The sequence below is a fragment of the Saimiri boliviensis genome, chromosome 1 (assembly GCF_048565385.1).
Source record: "Saimiri boliviensis isolate mSaiBol1 chromosome 1, mSaiBol1.pri, whole genome shotgun sequence".
Taxonomy (NCBI): Eukaryota; Metazoa; Chordata; class Mammalia; order Primates; family Cebidae; genus Saimiri; species Saimiri boliviensis.
The window spans coordinates 173,998,494-174,025,194 of record NC_133449.1 but is presented as its reverse complement, the minus strand read 5'-3'; the positions used below and the strand labels follow the sequence as shown (position 1 = coordinate 174,025,194).

Below are 26,701 nucleotides of genomic sequence, written 5' to 3'. Positions count from 1 at the left end.
ACTCTGATTTATTCTTCTTGTCTTGGCTTCTTCCAGTCTTCATTACCAAAAGTGGCCTGAATATATACTCTTTTTTAGTATATACTATATGCATACTATTTTTAAAATTAAGTAATTAATTCCTTTATTGGTGAGTCTTGGAATTCTCAACAAATTGCTGGGAATGTTAAGAACTGTAGCCTGGGCATGGTGGCTCATGCCTGTAATCCCAGCACTTTGGGAGGCCGAGGCAGGTGGATCATGAGGTCAAGAGATTGAGACCATCCTGGTCAACATAGTGAAACCCCATCTCTACTAAAAATGCAAGAAATTAGCTGGGCATGGTGGTACACGCCTGTAGTCCCACCTACTCAGGAGGCTGAGGCAGGAGAATTGCTTGAACCCAGGAGGCAGAGGTTGCGGTGAGCCAAGATCACGCCATTGTACTCCAGCCTGGGTAACAACAGAGAAACTCTGTCTCAAAAAAAAAAAAAAACTGTAATGATTTTTTCAAATATTTTAAGGATGGTTGGGTTCACACCTGTAATCCCACCACTTTGGGAGGGCGAGGTGGGTGGATCACTTGAGCTCAGGAGTTCCAGACCAGCCTGGGCAACATGGTGCAGCTCTATCTCTGCAAAAAATACAAGAACATTGGCCAGGTGTGGTGGCATGCACCTGTGGACCCAGCTACTGGAGAGGCTGAGGTCGTAGGATCACTTGAGGCTGGGAGATCAAGGCTTCAGTGAGCAGAGATCATGCCACTGCACTCCAGCCTGGGTTACAGAGTAAGACTCTATCTCAAAAAAATATTTTAGAGATAAGAAAGTAATTCTGGAATATTTAGGTAGGTCAAATACATATTGGTGAATGAATGAATGAAAGGTATCTCTGAGGTATATGTGCTTGTAAGTGACCATAATTCCTGAGTTTTGGAATAATGAAATTTTCACCACTGGATGTGTGATATTTTTGTATCAAGCAGATCTGCCTCAGGAGTCCTTTTAAAGGGATAAAATATCTTGAAGAGAGAGGCACAGAAGTGGCTGCTAAACTGGCAAATGGCTATTTTATGAGCAACACTGGTTAAAAAAAAAAAAAAGCTTTTATATATTGCTCACTATGTGCCAGAAACTATACTAAGCCAGATATATGTGATTTTCAAGTTTTAGAAATATATAGAGTTCCATGTGCATATTTAGATTATATTCAGATACACACACACACACAAGTTTGAAGATTAAACTTTCACATATGTTAACATAATTAACCAGCTAGCCAGGGTCTAAAATGGCCCCCAACCCGCAGTGATCCCTACCCTCTGATATTTTTGCTTTTGGGTGGTCCCCTCTTACATCATATCAGGGTCAGTCTATGTGACCTGTTGACTATGGTAGAAGTGATAATATGTTACTTCTGAGACCAGGTTATAAAACACATTGCAGCTTCCTCCTTGCTCACTCTGAGTCATCCATTCGGGGAGAAGCCAGCTGCCGTGTTGTGAGGGTCCGGTGGAAGGGCCAACATAAGCAGGGACAGAGACTTTGTGCCTCCAGCCATGTAAACAAGCCATTTTGCAAGCAGATACTCCAGGGCCCATGAAGCCTTCAGATGATTGCAGCCTATGATTTCAGCCTGCTTGAAAGCTTGACTGCAATTCCATGGGAGATTCTGAGCCAGAACCTGAATTCTCCTGGGCAAGGATGATGTTTTGGGACAACTCAAGGAGTAAGAGCAGATTGGAGGTGGCATTGGAAATGGACCAATACCACACTTCTCTTCTATGAAAAAGTAGTAGTCTGATTTTGTGCATCAGCTGACTTTGTCTGCCTTACGGACCTTATTCTCCTTTGTCTATCACTCGCTTCCTAGCCCATTAGTCTCTAGTCATTCAGGCCCCCTTCAGGGCTTTGAATGTACCAAGCTCTTTTCTGCCTCAGGGCTTTTGCATATGCTCTTTGCTGTACTTAGCAGCTATTCTTCTGGCTCTTGACATGACTGATTTATTTTCTCATTTTTCAGGCCTAGGCATTCATGTCACCTCTACAGAGAGAGGGCATCTCCAACTGCTGTAAAGGGATAGCTCTCCTCTTTGTACCTGTTTGTTTCCTTCAGCACACTTAGGATAATCTGTAATTATTTATATCTTTTTCTTTACTTGTTAGTGTTGTCTGACCATACAATTTTATACTTTGCAAAGTAAGGCAGGATCCATGACTTTATGGGACACTACTGAATCTGTAGTAACTGGCTGAGGACCTAACACGTACTAAGTGTCCAGTAACTATACGAGGAGTGATGGAATATTTGTCTTTGTGTTTCTCCAAGGGCTTTTCATCAGTTCTGGCATTAGTGAGTGCTCACTGAGGTTTAGCATCATAGCTGGCTCTTCTTCATTCTCAGTTGTCCCTCTGCCCAATTCCTGCCACCCTTTCCTTTTATTTTTCCTTCAGACCAAATTATTATCTTCTAGTATGTTACATAATATGTAAGCTACAGGAAAGCAATGATCTTTGTGCATTCTATCAACATAGTAGACACTTAACAAAAAAATTTTATTAAATGAATAAATGAATGACATTTCTGAATGTCGTATGGAAAAGTCAAATCCATGAAATAAATTATTTAAAAAAACAAAACAAAAAAACCAGTCAAAAACTACAGTCATACTTTACCTTATACCGTGGACTTCAAATTCTTCAAATACAATGAATTTGTGCTTAATTTCATGCAAAGTCTGAAGCTGTTCATATATTTTATTGTAATATATTATACTTATTTTAAAAAAAGGTTTTATTAATAAACTATTTTAAAAGCAAAAGCACTTAAGAAAAAGAAATTTCACTAAAGATTATCAACATTAAAAAAATTTCAAAATCATGCATCTTTATTTTTGAAAAGTAAAAAGTAAACATAAAACCACCCCCTCCCCCAAATTACCCCTAATCCCATTGAGACAATCATGGCTAATATTTTGAGGTATATACTTCCAAGACTTTTTTCCTATGTACAATATATTTATACACTGTTTAAAAACAGAAACATATTGTAAATGTTAATAAGAGCCAAAGTTATGTTGCACTACTATTACTAAGTGCTTTATTTGTATGTATTTATTTATATTGATTTAATTCTCACAACAAATTTAAGCTCTAGGTCCTAGTATTTGCCCTCATTTTACAGAGGAGTAAACTGATACACTAGAAGGTTAACTACCTTGCCTGAAGTCATACAGCTAGTGAGTGACAGAACTGGGATTTGAACCAAGGCAGTGTGGTTTGAGAATCCATGCTCATAATCACTATTTTGCTGCCTCAGAGTATTGATTGTGATTTGCTCCCTCCCTGTCATTATATCAAGACATCTTCCCAATTGTTGTATATTCTTCTCCAACCTCATTTTTTAAAGTCTATATAGTGTTTCAATACATAGATGCTCTAATTTTTCAATTTTTAACTTAAATTTTTTAGAGCTAGAGTCTCACTCTGTCACCTAGGCTGGAGTGAAGTAGTGTGATCAGAGCTCTCTGCAGCCTCAAACTCCTGGGCTCAAGCCATTCTCTCACCTCAGCCTCCTGAGTAGCTAGGACTACAGGTGTACACCACCATGGCCTGGCTAATTTAAAAAATTTTTTATTTTGGAGACAGGATCTTTCTATGTTGTTCAGGCTGGTTTCAAACTCCTACCCTCAAGTAATCCTTTAGCTTTGGCCTCCCAAAGTATTGGGATTATAGGTATGAGCCACTGCACCTGGCTAATTCTTCTGGTTTTTTTTTTTTTTTTTTAAATTTAAGAATTATTTCTGGCTTGATGCAGTGGCTCATGCCTGTAATCCCAGAACTTTGGGAGGCTGAGGTAGATGGATTTTTGAGCTCAGGAGTTTGAGACCAGCCTAAGCAATGTGGTGAAATCCTGTCTCTACTAAAAATACAAAAAATTAGCTAGGTGTAGTAGTGCACACCTGTGGTCTCAGCTACTTGGGAGGTTGAGATGGGAGGACTGCTTAAGCCCAGGAGGCAGAGGTTGCAGTGAGTTGAGATCACACCACTGGCACTCCAGACTGGGTGAAAGAGCCAGACCTTATCTAAAAAAAAAAAGAATAATAATAATCCTGATGGAAAATTCAGGATAAAAATTCAGGCACTCCAGCCTGGGTGAAAGAGCCAGACCTTATCTAAAAAATAAAAAATAATAATAAACAGAATTATTTATTTCTTTTTTTTCCCTAGGAACAAAGTTCAACAGAAGTAGGTAGTTCAAGGAGTTTATGAGGAACGGTTTTTTAAAATGTTTGATTTTTTAGTTTTGTACAGCTGTAATTTGAGGCAGTTGCTTCATGAATTGCTTTAGGTGATATCCACCTCTTTCTTCTTCTCATTTGCAAATAGTTGCTTCTGCTAGAAATCCACTTGGTAAACATTTATAAGTGAAAATGTGTTCCTAAACTGATGCACTTTGTCTGTGGGAAGAACTATAAATAATGATGGAAAATTCAGGATAAAAATTCAGGCAAAAATGAGCAAGTAAAATAAACCACATCTGGCTGGGCACAGTGGCTCATGCCTGTAATCCCAGCACTTTAGGAGACGGAGGTAGGTGGATTGCCTGAGGTCAGGAGTTTGAGACCAGCGTAGCCAACATGGTGAAACCTCTTCTCTACTAATAATACAAAAAAATTAGCAGGGCATGGTGGCACATGCCTGTAATCCCAGCTATTCAGCAGTCTGAGGCAGGAGAATGACTTGAACCCAGGAGGTGGAGGTTACAGTGAGCTGAGATTGTGCCACTGCACTCCAGCCTGGGCAACAAGAGCAAAAAAAACCCCAAATCTGTATACTTAACATTAAGAAAACTGGAGTGCATTTGAAGCCAAACAAAGATCTTGCTTTATGAAGACACAGAGCTAATTAATCTATGCCAAATTGTTTTTTAAATACTTGTCTTTTGGTATAATTCAAGTTCACTCTTGCAGGAATTAATCTCTCTCTCCTTTGCTATTTGTAATTGTCGACCTGACAGGCATTTACTTTGATTTTTTTTTGTAGTATAAAAAGTGTTTATGGTGCAAAATTAACATCATTAGACAAAATGTCACCCTTTGGGTGAAAACACTGAGCATTTTTACCTCTTGAGGTGTCAGCCCAGACTCTTCTGATTGATGCATGGAGCTATATTCCTGGAGAAGGTCTCTAGCTGGTCAAGTATTACCTTTGCTAATATTCAGAAACACACAGCATGGTTACACCTGAGGCCTAGGGGTGTGTGTGTGTGTGTGTGTGTGTGTGTGTGTACCTCCATGTACATACAAGCTTATAGAATTGGCTGGACAAAAATACATATAAACCTTTCTTGTTCCAGCAACTGTAACTCTCAAAAAATTCAAGTACAAGCAGTTTAAAATCTATTTACTTATCAATTCAATAAGCATTTATTGAGCATACTATGTGCTCAGCACTGTTCTAAATGCTGGAATAGAAAGATGAATGAGAACCTCAAGGAGTTTGTGGCATTGTGAAGATATGAGCCAGGTTGGATAGTGTCACAAGTAATGATAAGTTCAGGTAACAGCATCAACTGTGATCAGGGAGGGAGGAGATTCAAGCAAGCGTCTTGGAAGAGGACTTGCTTATGATAGGTCTTGAAGGATGCATTCATCAGGTGGTCAGGGTGGTATTCCAAACAAAAAGAAGAATGTGGTCAAAAGCACAGAGCATGAAGCACCATGGAGTATTCCCCTGCATACTTCAGGGGAATATTTCAGCAGGGTATTCTGTGCTCCTGGAGACAAGAGAGCCTGAGGTGCTAGAGAAGTAGCCGTTCTGGTCAATCTTGGGCTCCATGAAGGGACAACTGAGGCCATAGCAACCACTGGCCATCTTTTCATTAAGACTTTTGGACTTTGTGAAAATCCAGGAGTCTTAGATAATTACTGAAGCTGTCTGGGATTCTACAGTTAGGTGTGATTGATTCATCTGGGGTTAGCCTTGGCTCTACTTTTCATTCCTTTAAGTGTAAGTATTTCCAGGAAGACCACTACCAACTGTGCTTGGTCCTATGTTAGCTGCTATGCACAGTTTCCACTTCTAGTTGGTAGTAAATATTTGTTGGCTGAAATGTTGAATTGTTTTAAAAATGAGAGCTTCCAGGAACTTCCTGTCTTGTTGGAGAGATGAGCTAAAAACATGTAAAGAAGTCACAGTGCAAGATTTAAGTAATAGTTACAGGCAAAAGAGAGTTGACAAGATTATTATAAACTCCAAAAGATAAAGCTAACACGAGCTGAACTGATACACATAGAAATATTCAGGGTCCTAAAAATGGGCAGGAGTACTATCTTCTACTGTATGTACAGTGTCCAGTTTTAGTAACTCATCTTTAAATAGGACATTGGTAAATAAGAGTTACACCAGAGGGTCAAACATGGTAGAGAATGGTCTGTGCAATTGTATTCTTAGGGTAACTTTCTAGTAGACTTACTGGGTCAAAAGTTATAAACAATGTTAGGCCATTATTACATATTGCAATATCAATTTCCAAAATAGGTGTCAATTTGCACTGTTATATGCAGTGCATAAATGTACTTATTTCATCATAACTTTGTTGGAGTTATCTATTATAATTTTTAAAGTTTTTTTTTTAGGGAGACAATCTAATCAGGATGAGATCATTGTAATTTGCATTTCTTTGATTGCTAGTGAGGCCAAACAATTTTCATTTGCTTAATATTGTTATTTTCTATTGCATGAAGTCATGTTCCTGGGAGCACTGTGATCTAAAAGCAGGACAAGCAAAGGTGATCTTGCACATAGGGGAAGAGTGGAGAGACAAGTGTAAGAAACAGGTGCTATATTTTTTTTGAATTGCCTCTTTTCGTAGCTAGTGAAAGAAAATCTCACTTCATATGGCTTAAATAAAAAGGGAAATGCAATAATCACCCTACTGAAAAGACCTGACAGTAGGTTTGTCTTCAATTATAGCTCAGAGCTCAAATGATGGCACCAGGACCCATTTCTGGATTTTGTGCTTTCCCTGTTGATGTAGCATCCCTGTATTCAAACAAGCTTGCCTCTTGTTGTGTAGCGGCAGTAGTTTCCCCACTCTCTAATGCCAGGTTAAATTTCAGATGGAGAACAGTCCCTTTCTTAGTCTCATTGGTTCTCATTGGATCACCTAAACATCCTGAGCTAATCACAGTGGCCAGGGACATGTGGTGTTCTGATCGGCTTAGGCCTGTCATATATTCCACTGCTGAACTGAATTGGAACTGCACCCTGAGCACGAAGCATTAGGGAAGAGGATCCCCTTGCTGGACATGGTGGCTCATGCCTGTAATCCCAGCAGTTTGGGAGGCCAAGATGGATGGATTGCTTGAGCTCAGGAGTTTGAGACTGGCCTGGGCAAAATGGTAAAACCCTGTCTCTACTAAAAATACAGGTGTGGTGGTGTGCGCCTGTGATCCCAGCTACTCAGCAGGCTGAGGCATGAAAATTGCTTGAGTCCGGGAGGTGGAGGTTGCGGTGAGTAGAGATCTGGCCATTGCACTCCAGCGTGGGCGATGAAATGAGACTTTGTCTCCAAAAAATAAATAAATAAATAAATAAATAAATAAATAAATAAATAGGACCTCCAGAAAGAAACTGGAAGTAAAGTGAATGGCGCTTAAAGTATTCCAGGATTACAAAAGAGTCATTGTTGAGGAAAGCAGGAGTTCGGTAAGGACCGGTAAGGACCCGTACACTGGGAGTTGTAAGTGGAGATGCAAGGCCCTGAGGATAAATTCCCCTTTGCTCTGTGTGGCCTCAGGCTGCCACCACTGGGCTCTGCCTTTCCATTGGGCAGTAGAAATAGAGCTGCCATGATCTTCCGAATTCTCAGATTCCTCCCTCTTAGTCCGACTGTCAGGGTAGGCTTAATTTCCTTTTGTGCTCCCCTCTCCCTGGAGCTTGCTTAAATCCATGATACTCAGTTTGGTCCTATCCCCAGAGCTGTCAGGAAGGTATTTATGGAGACAGAAGCCTGCAGACCTCTTACTTGATGAATACTAAACTATTGTTTCTCAGCTCAAAGCATTCTTTGTTACTTAGCTTTTTGATACTGGGGCTGGAACTCTGCAAACCACGTTTCTTGTTGGCTGGTTGGCTCCATGGTTAGGCTTTGCCAATGAGAGAGAGGAAGCCGGAAGAAGATGTGAAGCTAGAGGAGGAACAGGGGACTTGTCTTTCTGTTTCTGTAACCCAGCAATGCTGCTGCTGCTCCTTGGGAGTGTCACTTGCTTCTAGTAGCAGCAGTTGATTCCTGTTTGCAGTTTTGCTAACACTCCAAGGATCTGCCTCATGGAGGTCTCTCAGAGGCGTAAGCTCCTGCCAACTGCCCTCTCATGGGAAGCCTAAGTCCCAGCTTTGCTGGATCCTCTAAACTCCTGGGAAATTTGTCCTTTTTAATAATACTGACATTTTCTTTTTGTTTTTTGAGCCGTTGAAGTAGTAGCTGCTTCCTGTAGTATCTCCTTTTGGCCCTCCCAATTGTCCAATACCTGGCTAACAATTTTTTTTTACATTACTTTTGTTAAAATAACTGTTGCAGTTTTTAATTCTTGACTGGACTGATTGAAGCAATATCAGTTTCAATCGACCTGAATTGTCTTGCCATCATTTCAATGAAGCCTGAAGAAGATCATTCTGACAGAAAATTAATATTGGCTTCCCATTGCCTTTAGAAGAAGGTCCATACCTTTGCCTCCTGCCTAGTTTTATAGCTGCATCTTTTGCAAACTTGCACCTTATGCTCTAGGTACATGGATCTTCCTTAAGTTATTCCAATGTGTAATGCTCTGTCATGATCAGGCCATTAAATGCGTAGTTCCTTTTGCTAAGAACATTGACATATTCTACCCTTTTAACTGGGTAGGTAACTCTATGTATTATTCATGCATCAGCAAAGATGTCATGTTCCAAACCTTTCTAGGCCTCTTCCCCTTTCCTGTGGTATGCTGTACTTGCTTTCTGATGGCATATATTGTTTGATGATCTGTTTCTGTCACTGGACTGCAAGCTGCTTGAGAGCAATGCCTAGAACTCAATAGGTAGCTGCATAAATATTTGGCAAGAACTTCCTTAGAAAATTTCCATGCCTTCTTTTTACTTTTGTGAAATAAGGATAAAACCCCAGCTATCATTACTGTTGATGCAAGTTACGCCCTAAATGACTACTGAGGGTTTTATCCCTCATCCAAAGGACAAACTAATGTTACGAAAATTGCTGAAGTCAGACTAGAGGGCAACAAACAAGAAGCCTTAAAGACCTGAGATGTCTCTGAGGCTGCCATGTGTCGCACCATTGATGAAGGTGGACAGGGATCAGCTACTGATTCACCGGGTTAAAAGCCTTCCCATCACCCACAGCAGCTGTGTCAAAGACAAGTGGCAAAAGAAAATGAAACCTTGTCAAGCCCTTGCATATATGATTTCGGGATGCCAATGAGAGGCATTGGATCAGAGGAGAAGATTGTGAATATAACTGCTTTTCTGAGGCTGCACCATGCAATGAAAAAACAAAGACTTGGGAGTCTGAACTTGATTCAAATCTTGGCTTTGCCTCTAGTTCTACTGTGAGATAGGAACCTTGATAAGATTCTTAGTTTATTAAACTGTAAAATGGGACTAATAGCACTGACTTCACTTTATTTATTTATTTACCTATTTCTAAATGAGATAATTGATTTGAAGTGTCTAGCATGAAGTTAGGAAATATTGGTAGTTTGTGGAGAACAATTGGATTGGCAGATCTGATTCTACTCATTCATTCATTTAGTCATTAAAAAACATCATTGAGCATCCCTGAAATGCTAGTTATACAAATGAATTACATTAGAAAATGTCCATCCTCTCATGGAGTTTCTCCTGGAAGGAGACAATCTGAAAGGTAACACATTGATAAACAAAAGAATGACAATTTTGTTCATTGATTTAATCATGTCCTTTATAGCATCTTTTTTTTTTTTTTTTTTTTAATTTGGATCCAGGATCCAGTCTAGGATCCACGTTGCATTTTAGCTGTCATGTTTCTTTATTTGTTTTTACTCAAGAATAAGTTCCCTGGCCTTTCCTTGACTTTCATGACATGGATATTTTTGAAGAGTCTAGATCAATTGTCTTGTAGATTGAATCTCGGTCTGGGTTTGTCTGATTGTCTTGTGCTTTTTAAGACTGTGCAAGGAACAAATACCAGAGCTAACACTGGGACCTAGCTTTCCTGACCCCATGTCTTATGCATTTTCCCCTATCTGTCTGTCTGTCTATCTATCTATCTATCTATCTATCTATCTATCTATCTATTTATTTAGAAATGGAGTCTTGTTATGTCACTCAGGCTGGAGTGCAGTGGTGCAATCTTGACTCACTGCAACCTCTGCCTCCCGGGTTCAAACAATTCTTCTGCCTCAGCCTTCCGAGTAGCTGGGACAACAGGCATCTGCCACCATGCCTGGCTAATTTTTTGTATTTTTAGTAAAGAGGGGGTTTCACCATGTTAGCCAGGATGGTCTCCATCTCCTGACCTCATGATCTGCCCTCCTTGGCCTCCAGAAGTGCTGGGATTATAGGTGTGAGCCACCACGTGTGGCCTCACATTTTCCTCTTAAAAGCTGCCAGGAAGTTGGAGTTCAGAAGCCCCTCACAGCTCCATCCCCAGAAGAACAGTCCTATCAACACTGCCAGGTTGTTAAATAACAGCAGTATTGACATGGTAATAAGTAGAGAAGACACCTCCTTCCAGGTTAACCTAGGGATCTTCTTTGTCATCATTTAGCATCTTCAGATCTGAATGACAAATTAAAAAAAAAAAACAAACTGTGATTATTTTATTACATTTTTGTCATCATCTTTCTAGGTGACGATTTGTCCTGCTTTAATAGAAGAGCTGAAAAAATAATTAGGAAAATTAGATCAAATGTGGGTAGAATGCCATAAGATCATTTCAGTTCTATTATGAAGCATTTTTCAAAACTGTAGGACATTGAACAAAATGCACTAAAATAAAACATTTTTTTTATTTGGAAAATTCTTTTTAAAAGCTGAACAATTGCTGCAGCTAATCTATAATTTACCCAAATGTTGGGTACTTTATTATATTGACATGCTATAAGTTAGCTCACTAAATTTTCTCCAAGAAATGGGGGAAACAAAAGGGCAAGTAATTGGTGCTCTGAGCCCATGGTCTGCTTCCTGTTTCATGAATGGGACCACAAGTACATTTTAAAACTTGTCCAGATGTTGTTTAAAACACACACACACACACACACACACACACACACACACACACACACACACATCTTTAAACTAACCCTAAATGAACTCTGCCTTTTCCTAGCTTTTTTGTTTCTAGTTGAGTGTTTCTTTTTCTGCTGTTCCAAAAGTGGGATTAGAAGAGGTTTTCAGGTGGGGCTGGGAAAAGACCCTTCCCCCATTCAGAGACAGAAACTGTCCAGGATAGGGAAGCTGAGGAGCCTGAAGGTTTTTTTAACCTTCTTTTCTAGGTGATCCTCTGCAGAGGAGGGCTACTTTCGCCTATGGGTCAATGGCTTTCTATCTCTTTTCTCTATACACTGGGCTTCCTGCTTTTTACAGTGGTACTGACTTAATATTTATTTATTACAGGCAATTGTTTTCTGGTCTCTCTCTCTCTTTCTCTCTCTCTCTCACTGATATATAGAACTTCCCTCTCTACACTCATAGACAATATTTTATAGCCCTTCTGAAACAGATGTGGATTCTAATGAAGCATTATAGTTGCTTTTGTAATGAGTGTTGAGGGTAGAAAAAAATGGTCATGGAGGAACTTCAGTGTGATGAGGTTTAGGTATGTCCTCCAAATTCTTATCTATGCCAGAGAAGGCTTCTGCAAAGACGCAATGTCCAAGCTGAGACTTGAAAACATTAAGGAAGAAACTGGGCTCTAGAGAGCAAGAATAACATTTGCAACGACCTAGAGACTAAAGAGAACATGGTGTATTACATCAGAGAAACTGAAAGTTGTTCATATGGCTGATGGAAGAGTGAAGATGGAGGTGAGAGGTGGGTTTGGTAATTGAAAGCTTTGGAAGCCTTTCAGGCCATGGGAAGCTGCTGAAGCCATGTAAGAGGGGAAATGGAAAGGTTAGATTTATATTTCAGAGTGAGCATTCTGGCTGCCTTGAAATTAAAGGTGTAGGGGCAAAGCTGAAAACAGAGAGATCAACAGGTTCTCTCTATGGATTAATATAGCGGTGGTCAGGATGGGGAGAGGCAGAAGAATGACAGAAATATTTTGGAAGTAGAAGCAACAAGACTTGATAATTAATTGGATGTGGATAGTGAGGGAGGAGGATAAATCAGAGACAAACAGCCCAACTTTCTTCACATCTGTCTTGTGTACCATCCTGGACTTTGAAGTCTTCCTGCATCTTCAGTTTTTCCTAAAGCTGTGACCTCAAATCTTGGCATTGACCTTAGACTCCATGATGACTGTGCCTTAGTGGTGCCAACAGCACCCATGGGTACAATCTGCATTCTAAATGCTGCTACTGGTCATTACCTGCCCCCAGATTTGGTCCATCCATGTTTATCTTCCTGAATGTACAGCCACAGGATGATAACGGTGGTTAAGAGCAGGGACTGTATGTGAGATGGATTTGGGTTCAAGTCCCAGCTCTGCACTTACTCTTAGTTTGACCTTTAGCAAGTCACTGAACGTCTCTGAATCTCAACTTTTCTCATCTGTGAAATAGTAACAGAACAATTATGAGTATTAAATGAAAGCATGAATGTGAAGCACAGTGCCTGCACATGGACAAGCACAAAATGAAAGCTGGTCAGAGAGCGAAACAAGGAAGCAATGCAGAAGAGAGTGGTAGGTTTTAGTAGGTTTTTTTTTCCTTTCCCTCCCATGGCCGAGAGTCTGAAACAACACAGAATAACAAAAGCATTCATTTGGATAGAGGGGAAGAGGAAGAATCTCCTTTAGCAGGATTTCTTGAAGGTCTGCTAAGAAGAGTTTATTTCGACCATGTAAAAGTTCAGATTGGTTTGTTGAGCCTGGACTAGAACCAAAGCTAGGGCCTGGCCCACTGAGACTTCTTCCACTCTGGGACTCGACTTTTCATGTCATTTTTCTCTCTCTACTTACATGTCTTCCTCATCATCTTTGTTCAAATCTCGACTACCCTTAACTCTCTTATCCTCCCCACTCCTTCTCTTCTCCTTCTGCCTCTTCTCACAAGGCAGCTCTAAAGCATCCCTGTGTTTGTTCAGTTCCAGACACAGCAGGATGTAGAAGTTAACATTTGTTGGAGACTGTTTTGCCTCCTGGAATCTCCCCTCTAGAAAACTTCGTGTCACTCTACTTACAAACCTGGTATATCCCTGAGTAGAGGCAGTGCTAATAAAACTCAGTAATACTAATAATACCAATAAGCAATGTGCATCAGTGCACTCTGCTATTCTATACAGTCAGCAGCTCATTCTACTGGCCAGTGACCAAGCAGTCCCCTTTCTGATTGGTCAGTTCATGCCATACTGGTCGTTATGCGTTGAAGTGTGTGCCCCCCACCCCGTCCCCTACAATTCATGTGTTGAGACCCTAACCTCCAACACCTGAGAGCGTGATTGTGTTTGGAGATAGGGCCTTTTAAGAAGTGATAAAGGTAAACTCAGGGCATTAGGGTACGCCCTAATCCAATGTGACTAATGTGCTTTTAAGAGGAGGAAATGTAGATATGCAGAGAGATACCAGGGATGCATGCACGCAGCGGAGAGGCCATGGGAGGACACAGCAAGAAGGTGGTCATCTGGAAGTCTAGGACAGTGTCCTCAGAAGAAACCAAACATGTTGACACCTTGATTTTGGACTTTTAGCCTTCAAAACTATGAGAAGACAAAGTTGTATTATTTAAGCTGTCCAGTCTTTGGCATTTGGTGCAGTAGGCCTAGCAAACTAACACACTGGTTATGATATTTTTTGGGCTATCATGTTCAATAGTAACAATAGTTTTGTTGATTGCTGAGTCAATTCTAGGGGTAGTATAGATCACATCATTACATCTTAAGTTACTATCTAAGTATTATCCTCATTTTGCAAATAAGATAACTGAGACTTGAAGAGGAAAATGACTTACCTAAGTCAAAGTCACAGAGCTTGTAAAGCGCACATTTGGGCTCAAATATAAATCTTTCTGACACTAGTGCCTAGGTTCTTAACTATTCTGTACTACCTAGAAATACTGGTCTTCTCCGACTGTTCCCTTTCACCCAGTATAAATGATACTCCTTATTTTTCTCTATGGCTCTCTGGTCTTTTTTCCCCTTTGGAGTATGAGCTACAATTTAGAATTATAAATTTAATTACATGATCATTTTCTCAATGCCTTCCTCCCCTGCTAGTCCAGTGATACAGCACTGTGCTTATAATTATGACAATGATGTTAGTTTTGGAACAAGCGATGTTGAAAAGCTTCTTGATTTTTCTGCCAGGTGAAAGCCAGCCAGCCCTTTGCATGTGTTGAAATGATCAGCCTCAATGGGCATTCGCAAGTAACAGGGATGCTGCTGTGCTCGTTAGTTTATACCTTGATATTGTACACATGTGGCCTCAGGAAGGGACCGTGACACTTAACCTTCCACATGGCACAAACCAGCATTTCCCTCCCCACGGCTGCTGTCATGAAGAGCCCTGCCTGGTCTGGTGTTCTAGGAGTTTTTCCATTTTGAAACGCATTTCAAGGCAGGAAGCTGCGAGCCACTGGGTGCTCCCTTAGTGGCTTTTCTCTGCTTTTCCTGACCTTCTACCCTGTTAATACATCTGGGTGAAGTGGCAGCAGCTTATTTTGGGTATAATTGAGCCTACGAAAAAATGAAGCCAGGTCTGTTATACCAGATTGTGAGTTCTTCTCAAAGAACAAGATCCTAGCAGATACTTGTAGATGTTACTCCGTACTAATTACCTATTGAGCCAGTGTAGTGTTATGATGATAGTGGTTATTATTTTCCCAATGATGTTCCCCTATCAGAGGTGGAAACAGTGTACATTTCCCTCCCAAGCAAAACTAATAGAAAAATTCTATCTCCTTCCAAGGGACTGAATTTTGTAAAGACAGATTATTTTTCTCTCTGTGGCTTTTTATTTTTAGGTTTCCTCCTCCCTCTCCCCATTTTTTTCCTTTTAATGCTTTCATACAGAATGAATAGTATTCTACATTTTTATATTCTAAACACTGCTCCTGCATAATTTTATTCAATTCTTTGTTGGTCTTTTTTTTTTCTCCAAGTTATGGTTTTAAAAATAATCTAGAACTAATTTGTCTAATGAATATGCAATTATTGCAAGAGTCTTTTGAAGTTTTTGAAAACCTTCAGTCAGCATCTTTCTGGGACATGGTGATGAATGTAGCATCAGGCACTTGAAAGCCATTTCTAATTTGGCAGGTATAATTTTTTGCACATTTCCAAGCTGGGTATCATGCAGCTATTTATTGTGTACTTATGTTTCTCTTAGTGTAGTTACTTTCTAGCCTCACTCCCTCTGCTGGATGAATGGATGCACCATTGCTACTGGGGCACACTGGGGTTCAAACAGAAGTCAGGTGGGATAGTCAAAGCAGGGGAGAGAGGGCGCAGTTTGGTTTTGCTACTACTCATGCCCAGAGCTGACAACTAATAGCTATCATTTATAGTGTGCTTATCCCATGCAAGACACTTTAAGTATGTCTTAATCTTCACTACACATAATCCAGAGAGCAAAGGAATATTACCACTATTTTAAGACATGAAGAGGTTAAGAAAGTTCCCTGAGATCACACAGGTAGTAAATGGCAGAGCCTTTATAAACATTTATCCTGGAGCACATTTTCTGTGTGAGGCACTGTGTAAGTCTAGAAATGAAGTTGACCTGGATCTTACTCTCAGAGTGTTTATCTTCCTGTAGAAGACAGAGAAGACAAACAACCATATCATTTAGCCAAGAAAATTCAGAAAAAAAGAAAAATAGAGGACTGTTCCATGGTAGCAGAAGCAAAGGAAAGGGAGAAAAATTTCCATTTCAGTAGAGAGAAAATTTTATCATCAGAGGAGGACTGGTTTCCGGAGATTTTTGCTCATGCCTCCCTGTTTCCTGCCTACTATGCACATTGTATTTGAAAGTAGCCCCTGGATAGAATTTTTCAGGAATCATTTCTGACCTGGGAAGCAGCTTCCCCCTGAGTACTTTTTTCTAGTACTTTACTGAAGAGGCTATTGCTGAAGCAGACAGAAGCATCCCAACCCCAGCTGTGGGGTTCATTATCCTCTGCTGTCAAATTGCCGTGGTCACGAGGGTGTGAAAGTCACAGCGCCTTCCCAGCCCTGGCTGGGTACAGGTTGTCAGAGCTCCTCATAAAAACAGCACAGGGCCTGCTGCTGAGTGCTGGAACACGACATCTCACGAACCATAGCCGTCCTCAGCGATGAAACAAAGCACTTTCTCCTTACCCAGTCTTCTTATACACTTTCTTTTTTTTTTTTTTCTTCTGGCCTCCTGAAAATGTCTTTTGGTTACAGGTAGCAGAAGTACTGAAACTATCTTAAGCAAATAAAAGGGAATTTATTATAAGACTCTCAGGGGCTACACCCAGGAACCAAAAACATCAGAAGTCAAGGTAGTTACTCTCTCGGCAATTCTCTGTCTTAATTACATGGACTTGTGTTTCTGATTGTTCTTGCATCTCTATCTGTGTTTCTCTCTCTATTAACGAGTTGTCTCCTCTTATAGATTCGTGCCGGAATATGGCTTCCCAAAGCTCCCAAATGCTCATCTTCTCAGTTTGAGAAAACAAAAGAAGTTCATACTGGATCACAATTCTATAGCTGTGAGAGAGAAGCCTGATTTATTCCAGGCTGGGTCCAATCAGCTGTGGTGGAAGCAGAGATCAGATAAGAGAGAAAGGTCCTCATTCTTTCCCCAGCTTCTAGGGGTGGGGTGCATTTTACAAAAAAGGAGAAGTTGCAGGACAGGCAGTGACATAGATAATCACATATTTATGAATCAGTGCTGTGACATGGTTTTGTCTTTTCTTAAGAGTCAGTGCAGCATGCTGACTATCCATACAAGGACAATGTCTGTGGAATTTCATTCTTCCTTCTTGGAACAAACGGAATTCACTTGTGCTGTGTAAAGAACACTAAACTATCCATGTAATCCAGGAAAAATGGATGCTGAGGGTAAAAAGGCTTCAGTTGTTCTGAACTAATTAGGTCAACTAATATTGTTCAAATTCATAAGATAATTGCTTAGGCATCCTCACGAAAGTGTGAGTAAGATTTAAGTAGTTCTCTCTGGCATTGGGAACCTAAAACTACCTCCTTGACTCATGCTTTTTCTGCAGAGATGCCTCTTTGGTGTCCCAAGGCAGAAGTGATCCTTCCCTCCTACAAACATCCAAACAGATGCTTTGCACTTCTCTTCTAGTTTATTTAACTTCCTTATGCTTGTTTGTATACTTTTATCTACTGGTAGATTGTTGTTTGTACAGAATGGTATTTGTCTTATTTAATTGTCCCTAAGACTGATTACAGTGCTTTCCTTATGCATAGTAAATTCCTAAAGCATAACACTAAATATGTAAGTCACTTCAGTGACCCATAGTAAACCAGTCCAAGTTATTATGAGTTCAAAACTCTTTGAGCTGGAGATTCTTCAACAGGCCAATTAATAAATACAATAAATGTACTAGTACTGTCAATATGCCTAGTACTGTGTTTGGTGCCACTGAGTAAATGGTTTTATAATTCATTTGCTAAGACCTTGGGAAAACTTACACTGAGTCTCAATGTCCTATCTGCAAACTGGAAGATGGAGGAGGAGTAATAATACTTCCTTTGCAAGATGATTCTAAGAGTTAGAAATTATATATAGAAAACAACAATTACATAGTAACCTTTTCTGTTTAATTGTAGTTATTATTCATTGTGGTAGGTATGAATTTTCAGGCATAACTCTCAAGTGTGAGAAAACTCACGTCTTTATTGCTCACAACATTTGTGTTGTCCTTGTTGATCTCTTCACTTTCCTTGGACAAAATTGAATTTCAGTTGTATTCTAAAGACCTCTAAACAGTCCAAAGATATGGAAAGTTTCCATGTGTCTTATGCAGTCCTCTGCATTTGGGAAATGCTCTCTGGGCTTCAATCTACTCTGCTTATCACTAATAAACTCTTCCAAGTCCTTCTTGGCCCCATGGGATTGAAACTCTAGCTGTTGTTGCCAGGATCATAATTGCTATGTTCTCTATTCCCCTTGGAATGAGGAATCTTCCACTCTTCTAGTTTGAACTTTTCTGCTCCCACTCCCTAACTATAGAAGCCTGAGGCCAGGTGGGAGGGTTGTTGTGTAGGAATCTGGAAACTTCTGCTTTAGTTTCTGAAACTCGAGAGTTGAGATGTCATTGAGTCTTAGCTCAAATGTTATATCTTTGTAGAGATCTTTCTAGAATATCCCTTCTAAAGCAGAGTCCATGCTGAATCCCAGCCAGTTACATCACTCTATTTTATTATTTTCATCAAATTCATTACTATATTGACTTATCTTCATCATTACTTGTCTTTGCATGCTAGGATATAGTCTCGCAAGGGGCGGAAATCTTATTCACTGTTGTATCCTTAGCACTATGTCTGGCACATATCAGCTTCTTTGTAAATAGTTCTTAAATAAAAGAATTAATTATCTTGCCAGATTGCAAAGCTAATGGTGATGAAGTTGATGAAAGAAATATGACATAATAGTTATTTTAAGGTTGCTTAAACCATTTTGTGTTACTAATCAAGAAATAATTTGAAGACTGACCCAACGCTTGAGTGGAGAATTTGGAGAGGTGAGGTAGTTAGAATATATATATATTCTAATACACACACACACACACACACACACACACACACACATTGGAACTTAAACATTTTTTTCCAACTAGGTAGAAACCCTCTATTTTATACATATTTATATGTAATGTATACTGTATATATTATTCATATAAATGAATATATACATATGTGTGTATATTGTTTTTATATATGTATACATATACACATATACACACATATGTGTATATGTATTTCTGTGTGAGTGATGTATACTGTATATATTTTATATATTATTCATATAAATACTAGACTATATCCTAGCATATATTTTATATATTACTCATATAAATGCTAGGATGTAGTCTAGCATTTATATGAATAATATATAAAATATTTTATATATTATTATAAATGAATATATACACATATATTTTATATGTGTATATATTTTATGTGTGTATAGTTTATATACATATAAAATTATATGTGTATAGTTTTTAATAATATATAAAATATATACAGTATACATTACATACAAATATGTATAAAATAGAGGGTTTCTACATAGTTAGAAAAAATTTTTAAAGTTCTACTGTTTGTATTAATAATATTAAAGGTAGATATAAGATATTTATGTTTAGCAAAAGGGGACACAGATTGTAAAAACTTGAGCAATATTGATTTAAATTTTAATGCCACAGTGAGTTGTGAGCCAACTCCACCTGAATCACTGGAGCATTTAAAAAATATAGATTTGAAGGCATTACCCATGGAAGTCCTGGTTTAGTAGAACTGGGATAAGGCTCAGAAATCTGTATTTTGAAAAAAGATTCTCTAGATGATTCTGCTTCTTAACCAAACTTGGGAGCCAGTGATTTATGTTAAAAGTCCACAGAAAGGAAAGGAAAGTGAATTTAAGAGCGATATCTTTGTGGATGATGTAGAACTTCAGCTCAAACACTGTGCTCAGTTGTGAGTTTTTAATGAAACCACAGGCAGTTGCTGACCCCAAAATTCATAATTCACACTTTATCCCCAGTGCTTGGGGTGAATGGTGGTGCTTCGGTTTTTTTTTTTTTTTTTTTCTGGTTTTATTCAACATAGTATTTTTATTTTCAAAAAGTTCAATTATATATGAAAGTAAAAAAGCACAATGTACCCGTGTTTGTTTAGATGAATGTGTCATTCAGCTTCAACAATGGTCAATTCTTGACTGACTTTATCTGTGCTCTGCTTGCTAACCCCCTGCCTCTAGCTTATTTTGAAGAAAATCCAAGACTTGATATCATTTCTTGCATTAATATTTCAATGTGAAAAATAAGGACTACTAAAAAATGTAATCTCAGCCAGACACGGTGGCTCATGTCAATAATCCCAGCACTTGGGGAGGCTGAGATGGGTGGATCAGATCTGTAGTTGGAGACCTGCCTGGCCAACATGGTGAAAACCCTTCTCTACTAAAAATACAAAAATTAGCCAGGTGTCATACTTGTAGTCCCAGTGACTCGGGAGGCTGAGGCATGAGAATCACCTGAACCCAGGAGGTAGAGGTTGCCGTGAGCCAAGATTGCACTACTGCACTCCAGCCTGGATGAGAGCTAGACTCTGCCTCAGAAAAACCCTAAAACTAAAAAATAAACAAAAAAAATGAAAAACATAATCTGAATACAATCATTAAACTAAATTAATAATTTCTTAATTTTTTCAAATATTAGTGTTAACATTTTCTCAGTTGCTGCAGAAATGCTTTTTCACAATTTGTTTTCATAATTGGTTTGACTTATGATACAAATAAGACTCATATATTTTGATTGTTTAATAGATCTCTTAAGCCTCCTTTGATCTAAGGTGTTCTTTCTTCTTTGCAACTTGTTGAAATCTGGTCACTTTGTCAGTAGAGTGTCTCACAGTCTAGATTTTGCTAATTTTATTTTTGTGGTGTCATTAAAAGCATTTTTTTTTGTCCTTTGCTTATTCTATAAATTGATAAGCAGATTTAAAAGCTTACTCAGATTAAGGTTTGATTTGTTTTCTGCATTATTCCATGCATGGTGGTGTTTATTTATATCAAGAAGCACATACCTTAATGTCTCTCTTTTTGTCATGGTAGTAGCAACTGGTTTCTTAAGAAAAGTAGGTTAAATGCTTGATTCATTCGTTTTATTTGCCTGTCTCTTGGCATTCTCCAAAAATGAGCAATGAGCTGTTTTGTTGTTGGTGGTGGTTTTTTTGAGGGGAGGGGTGGAGTCTCACTCTCTTGCCCAGACTGGAGTGCAGTGGCATGGTCTCGGCTCACTGCAACATACATCTGCCTTCTGGGTTCAGGCAATTCTGCCTCAGCCTCCTGAGTATCTGGGATTACCAGTGCCTGTCCCCATGTCGACTAATATTTTGTATTTTTAGTAGAGAAGGGGTTTCGCCATGTTGGCAAGGCTGGTCTGTAACTTCTGACCTTGTCATCCACCCATCTTGGCTTCCCAAAGTGCTGGGATTACAGGTGTGAGCCACCGTGCTCAGCTCTTTTTGTTTTTTAATATTGTATCAGCTCACATGTTTGTGTTTCAATCCATTGCAGTTGTTTTTAGTCCTCTTTTTTCTTTCTTTCTTTCTTTTTTTTTTTTATTATGTTTTAGGTTCGGGGGTATACGTGCAGAACATTACATATGTATACATGTGCCATGGTGGTTTGCTGCATCTATCACCCCCCCATCATCTACATTAGTTATTTCTCCTAATGCTATCCCTTCCCAATACACCCACCCCCTACTAATCCTCCTTAGCCCCTCTACCACCCTATGGGCCCTGGTGTGTGATGTTCTCCTCCCCCCATGTCCATGTGTTCTCATTGTTCAACACCCACTTATGAATGAGAATATGTGGTGTTTGGTTTTCTGTTCCTGTGTCAGTTTGCTGAGAACAATAGTTTCCAGCTTCATTCATGTTCCCGCAAAGGACATGAACTCATCCTTTTTATGGCTGCATAGTATTCCATGGTGTATATGAGCCACATTTTCTTTATCCAGTCTATCTTAGATGGGCATTTGGGTTGGTTTCAAGTCTTTGCTATTGTGAACAGTGCCACAATAAATGTACGTGTGCATGTATCTTCATGGTAGAATGATTTATAATCCTTTGGGTATATACCCAGTAATGGGATTGCTGGGTCAAATGGTATTTCTATTTCTAGATCCTTGAGGAATCACCACACCGTCTTCCACAATGTTTGAACTAATTTATACTCCCACCAACAGTGTAAAAGTTTTCCTATTTCTGCACATCCTCTCCAGCGTCTGTTGTCTCCAGATTTTTTAATGATCACCATTATAACTGGCGTGAGTGGTATCTCAATGTGGTTTTGATTTGCATTTCTCTAATGACCAGTGATGATGAGCATTTGTTCATATGTTTGTTGGCCTCATATGTCTTCTTTAGAGAAGTGTCTGTTCATATCCTTTGCCCACATTTTGATGAGGTTATTTGTTTTCTTTCTTGTAAATTTGTTTAAGTTCTTTGTAGATTCTGGTTATTAGCCCTTTGTCAGATGGGTAGATTGCAAACATTTTTTCCCATTCTGTTGGTTGTTGTTCCATCTAATGATAGTTTCTTTTGCTGTGCAGAAGCTCTTTGGTTTAATTAGATCCCATTTGTCTACTTTGGCTTTTGTTGCTGTTGCTTTTGGTGGTTTAGTCATGAAGTCTTTCCCCACGCCTATTCCTGAATGGTATTGCCTAGTTTTTCTTCTAGAGTTTTCATGATGTTAGGTCTTAACGTTTAAATCTTTAATCCATCTGGAGTTTATTTTTGTATAAGGTATAAGGAAGGGATCTTCATTTTTCTTTGTCATTGTGTAGTTCTTAATTGCATGATATACCACACTGGTTCATAGCTGAGTTTGGCAAATATTTTCTGTAAAGAACCAGATAATACTGTATTTGTTACACTTTTTTTCTTTTTTTTCTACAGTCCCTTAAAAATGTAAAACCACTCTCAACTTCCAGGCTGTATAGAAACAGTCCTGGAGATTTGGCTTGTGCACTGTGGTTTGCTGATCACTGAAGCAGTTCTCTATTAATAGCTATTTGGTTTGTTTGCACGCTTTTACATTAATAAATTGTGCTGTTCACGAATGTTCATTGCAGCACTGTTTACAATAGCAAAGACCTGGAACCAACCCAAATGCCCAACGATGATAGACTGGATAGGGAAAATGTGGTACATATACACCATGGAATATTACGCAGCCATCAAAAAGGATGAGTTCACGTCCTTTGTAGGGACATGGATGAACCTGGAAACCATCATTCTCAGCAAACTGACACAAGAGCAGAAAATCAAACACCGTATATTCTCACTCATAGGCGGGTGCTGAACAATGAGAACACAAGGACACAGGGAGGGGAGCACTACACACTGGGGTCCGTTGGGGGGAAATGGGGGAGGGGCGGGGGGTAGGGAAGTGGGAAGAGATAGCATGGGGAGAAATGACAGATACAGGTGAGGGGACGGAAGGCAGCAAACCACACTGCCATGTGTGTACCTATGCAACAATCTTGCATGTTCATCACATGTACCCCGAAACCTAAAATGCAATAAAATAAAATTAAATTAAAAAAAAATAAATAAATAAATTGTGCTGTTACAGATAATCTTCTGCATACATCTTTTTCTATTTTTGCCATTAGGATGGAGTCCTTGAAGTGAGATTACTGAGTCAAAGGGTAAATGCTTATTAGTTTTGCTAGATACTGTCAATGTCTTAATGGGTTTGTTCTGTTTTGTACCAGCAATGTGTGACAGTAATTCTTTCCTCCAACCTTTCCAAAAGGGGTGGAGGAGAGAGTTTTAGATTTTTTTTGGTCATTCTGGGTAGAATAGCATATATAGTCTTAATTTGCATTTGTTTTATTGGTAGTAAGATTGAGTCTCTTTTCCCGTGGGTTAAGAGGCATTTACATTACTTTTTGGTGAAATGTCTATTTGTATCTCTTGCCCCCTGGTTTACTATAATTTATTGATTTTTTTCTGTAGTTTTATAATATTAACTCATCATCCTTGCAAAAAGTGGTGAGTGTTTTTCTCTGGGTTAAAAAAATTTTTTTTTAATTAAGAGTTTTTTTTGCTGTATAGTTTTTAAAATTTAAATTTTTATGTCAAGTTTATATAACTTTTCTCTTATTGCATCTAGATTTTGAGTGACAGGAAAATATTTCCTACTCCCAAGTTTAGATCATGCTTTTTTTTTTTTAATAGTACTGATATAGTAGTAGTCTTATATTTATTGTATCTTTTTTTTTTTTTTTTTTTTTTTTTGATGTCGAATCTCACTCTATTGTCCAGCAGTGGTGGGATCATGGTTCACTGCAACTTCCACCTTCTGGGTTCAAGCGATCCTCGTGCCTCCACTGGGACTACAGGTGTGCACCACTGCAGGGTTTTGCCATGTTGGCCAGGCTGGTCTCAAACCCCTGGCCTCAAGTGATCTGCCCACTTCGGCCTCCAAAAATGCTGGAATTACAGGAGTGAGCCACTGTGCCTGGCCACAGTCTTAATTTAAATCTGACCCATTTGGAATTTATATTGGTATATGGAGTGAGGAATAGATCCAATTTTATCATTTTCCATATGACTTACCAGGTATCTCAACGCCACTTATTAAAACATTCATCTTTTCCCAATTCATTTGAGATGGTGAATCTGAATTAATAAAAAGTATTAATTTTACACATTCCAGTTATTAAATGCTAAATTTTCACATGTGATTAGATCTATTTCTGGATGTTCTATTTGTTCCATTTGTCTTTCTGTCTATTCATATACCAATATCACATTTTAAAAGTTTTTATAGGTTTGAAAAAACATTTTAATACCAGGCAGGGCTAGGCTTCCCCCTCCTATTTCTTCTTCTTCTTCTTTTTGGCTGTTTTTCCAAATTAATGGTTTTATCAATTTTATCTTTAGGAAAATAAAAACCTGATGAAATTTTAGTGGTATTCACTAAGTATAAAAGTTAACTTTGGGTGCACTGCCAACTTCATGTTGGTACTTCCTTGTCTAGAATATGGAAAGAAAGTCTCTTTATTTGTTCAGGTCTGCTTTTGTGTTAGTCAGAAATATTTTATACTTTGTCTCATGTGGATTTTACTTAGGTGTTATTACTATAATGATAATAATAATAGTTATTATCCTTCTAAACAGACTTTTCTCCTTCCATTATGCCTTTGAATTGGATTTTGCTTATTCATATGTCCATCTTTTTACTTTTAATCTTTCATAATTTGTTTTGCATGTGTCTCTGAGATGTGTTGAATTATGATTTGCTGGCAAATCTGAAAAGTTTTTATAGATTTGTTCTGTCCATTTATATTTATTGATATGATTAAGAGCTTTGATCTCAGTTGTGTTATATGGTTTTATTTTATGTGATGTGGAGGGTGTGTGTATATATCAATAATGTTTCACTATGGATTTATTCTATTGCTTGCTTTTTTTCTTTTCTTTCTTTTTTCTTCTCGATATAGCAGCATTTAGGAAGATCTGGATGCTCTGTCTAATGGTTACCCATATTATACCTTTATACAAAACATTTATCTGTTTTGGATAGTGTCTGATACTTCCCTACTATAAGTAATATTGAAATTGGCCAGCAATCTCTTCTTTCCCTTCCCTCCTCTCTCTCAGAGAATTTAATGTAATTTGATGCTGATGTAATACCATTTTGCTGTAGTTAATACCTATACGGCAATCATCGAGCTTTAATCTTCTTTTATATGCTCTCCTCCTCTTTGTTTCTACTTTGGCTGTTCCTGAAAAGGAGAAATAGGCGAATGGCAACATTTTTCCTCACACCTCATGCTACCTCTTCCTCCCACAGAGCCCAGGGAAGTGCATAGTTTGGGAAAAAGAGATCAGATTTTGATGGGTGAAAGGGAAGCATTTTAGTTATCTGCTTTTAACAACTTCCTTACGCTTTTTAACAGCAAGGGAATATTCTAAAGGTATTTTGACATTTCTTTGAATATTTTATAAAAGAAGAGACAATAACAACTATGAGGAGAGTAGTCCAATCTTTTGCAGTGCCCGGCGGGAGATGAGAAAAACAGAGAGGGAAATCGGTATGGTTCACCTACAAGGCTGGACACTAGGAGCCTAGTGTCATCTCTCACCAAATGTCCTGTGCTCAGGTTTCACAGGAAATCTGCAGGGGTATCTATATTTAAGGGATCTTGCATGTGTGTCTAATGAGCATATCGCTGGGAAGCAGTGTGGCCTGGAAGACCAGAGGGCCCTTCTTCAAATATTCTGAATCACCTATGTCATCAAGCATATCACCTGATTATGAGGAAGGGGAGGGGCTTCCCTAAGCTCGACTCAAATAGAATTTTCCATGACCAACATAGTCAATTCTTACCTTTTCCCATGGAGTAAACTCATACATGTATGAGATACTGGAATGTATACTGAAGACAACAAAATAGCAAGCTAGTTTGGGGTGGAGGATAGGGATGTCAAGAGCTATCTCCTGAGGTGCTGGAATGTAGCCATAGGGACATTTTGTTGGGTGCCTTCATCCCTGGGTCAGAAGAGGCATGTTGGGTACTTTGCTAATTTGAATATATGTCTTTTCTAAGTAGGTCTGGTAGGCTTCAGAATCCCTGACTCAGATGGTTCTCTCTCTTCTAGAGATTTGCTTCTGACCTGTGTGAGCTTTTCTGGCACTCTATTCCCTCCAGACTTTTGTCTTATTCATCCCTCACAGCATCAGAATATAGGTGCTTGGTTGTCTTGAACTACAGAAGGCCCTGAGGAAAGCTGTGCTATCCTGGGTTTCATGGCTGTGTAAGGTACATATTCTAAAAAAGTTT

The 26,701-nt window shown here is 38.8% G+C and overlaps 1 protein-coding gene across 15 annotated transcripts in view; it reads left to right on the top strand.

Moving 5' to 3' along the window:
* Positions 1-26,701, top strand: part of PRELID2 (PRELI domain containing 2) — a 631,123-nt gene that overhangs the window by 140,126 nt on the left and 464,296 nt on the right. Inside the window, exon 8 of one of the 15 annotated variants that reach the window (XR_012512532.1) lies at positions 7,414-7,496. The exons of the other annotated variants lie outside the window; for them this stretch is intronic. The gene's annotated coding sequence lies outside the window, so the exon portion shown is untranslated. The remainder of the gene's footprint in view (positions 1-7,413; positions 7,497-26,701) is intronic. 15 annotated transcript variants of the gene reach the window in all.